We start from the raw sequence: 2,284 nt of genomic DNA on the forward strand, positions 1-2,284 counted from the left end.
AAATAAGTGGGGTGGGGTGGGGTGGGGTGGTCGTTTGGGGGTGGGGAGGGAGTGGGTTAATTGTGATACGTGTGGCGTCGGTAAATGAGGATGAGCGTGATTTTGTGTAGGAGGTGGGTCTTCATTTTTCATTTTTGTACTATTCCGTGGTTTTGTTTTTCTGGAAGACATAATTTGGTTTTATTCGCTTCAGCGGCATCGGTAGCCTAATGGTTATGCCACCGGACCTGTAATCATGAGATTGCGGGTTCGGGGGTGTGAGTTTCAGCTCGGTCCGACGTTGCGTCATCGGGAAAGTCACTTTACACGGAGGTCGCATTTGGCTCGGTTCTTTCGGCAAAGGACGTTGAATTCAAAGGTTCCCCTCTTAAACAACATTATGTTGACAGGAGCGTTATACCTATACATTTCAATGTCTTTTTTGGGGTTATATATTTGTTTAAACACCGTTTTTAATTAACTTTTTTGTTGAGGGGCATATCGAACGCCGGGATAAGCTCGCAAACTACCTGACTGGACAAAGGCTATACATTTAGTATCTACCTCAAGAGCAGAAAGAAAAGACGTCTTTATTGATTCTTAAAGGGATAGTAACTAGCCGTAAAATTCGTGGCAATTAGTCTAACAGTAAAACGTATACTGTTCCAACGACATAATTCTAATCATTTAAATGGGCTAAAAGATTCAATCCTGAAAGACAGGGACAATCCGGGTTGGGTACAGCTTCAAATGAGAGAGAGAGAAATAATTCAAAACACTAATTTGCCCATACGGGAATCGAACGTATTCTGTGAGCATCAGTGAAGTACGAGCTAACCATTACATTACAGACGCAGGTTCGTTTATGCTAACAGAGTTACTCAACATACAGATATTATGTTGCTGTTTTTCATCGATCTTGTTATCCTCTTATCTTTCTGAAAAGACATGAGCTGTTGCGGATTTCTTTCTACATAGCTTTATTTTGCTTGCTTTTTTCTGCGATTTATTTTTTCAATTAACTGTTAGACATTGATTGTTTTGGATTTTTACAGATTTTCAGTATTGCGTCATATTTCAATACTTTTGATCTGCTAGACAGTCAAAAAGCCACTTTAGACTCTTTGTGCTCGCTGTTTCTAGTGGGGCTAACTGCCACGGTTTCGTTTTCTAATCCAACGGACACATCTCGTTGTTCCATTTGATCTGTGGTAAAGGGGCATCGGAAGGAGGCGATAGCATCTTTAATTTCCTCCCCTGGCTCCGTATCACGATATACCTTTGTGGTTCTACACTGGCCCTAAGAGTCAGACGAAAACTTTAATAGCTGTGGTTCAATCCCACTGCGTTGCAACTCATTCGTTAAGCAGAAATACAACAGCAAGGAAGCGAGCCTGCTTAAGTGTTTTAGGGAGGGAAGGGCGTATCTCATGATGATGTCACGAACTCACAGAAGTTCTTAGATTATTGGCCTTTTGGAGAGCTTTGAAAGAAAGCAGAACATACTGCATTCGTTTCTAGAATTTGCGAAATTTGATTAAACAGGTAGATACAGTCAGGGGAAAACTTAGAAGCAAGACAAGCATCATTTATTGATTCTGTTTGAGGCATTTCGTGATGGACCAGGTTGTAGTAAACACAGCGAATTAACTTTCTAGTTTCTCACAAGGTATTGCGCACTGTTAATGTATGCGTGCTTTCTAATTAGAACGACGCTCAACAAAGTGGAACATATTATCAGTTTGTTTGGTAAGAATTCTTTGCAGACGCTGGTTCGTTTAAGCCAAAATAGGGGACCTTACAAGATATTCGGGCGTCATTAATGTTTTTGTACTTTGTAACTAGAGTATTGTACAGAAAGGTGGGAAGTTTTAGTCTTAGTTATTGGCAAGAATTATACGGCTCTTGCAACTGTATGAAGTCATAAGGACGCCCGTGGCTCGTGTTGGCTGTTTTTACGTTAGTTCACAGCACAGTACGGTTTTACTTCGCCCAGTCGGGATGGTTGAAGCATCTTACAATACATACTAAAAATTCAGTTTGGACAAGCTGCAATTTACCTGTTTTAGACAACGCTGTACACATTTTACTGCAAAGAGCGCTTGAATTAAAAAAAGATAATAATTTACGATGGCCCACAAAGTCAAGAGCGAGAAAGGAAATTGACGATAATGACTGTGCAACAAAATGTTCGGCTAGGAACGTCAATTCCGTTTATTACGAAATACCTCAAACAGAATCAGACAAACGCTTTTTAAAAAGGTGTGTTTGTGTTTGTGTTTGTGTGTGTTTGTGTGTTTGTGTG

Source organism: Aplysia californica, unplaced genomic scaffold, assembly GCF_000002075.1.
Source record: "Aplysia californica isolate F4 #8 unplaced genomic scaffold, AplCal3.0 scaffold00200, whole genome shotgun sequence".
Lineage (NCBI taxonomy): Eukaryota > Metazoa > Mollusca > Gastropoda > Aplysiida > Aplysiidae > Aplysia > Aplysia californica.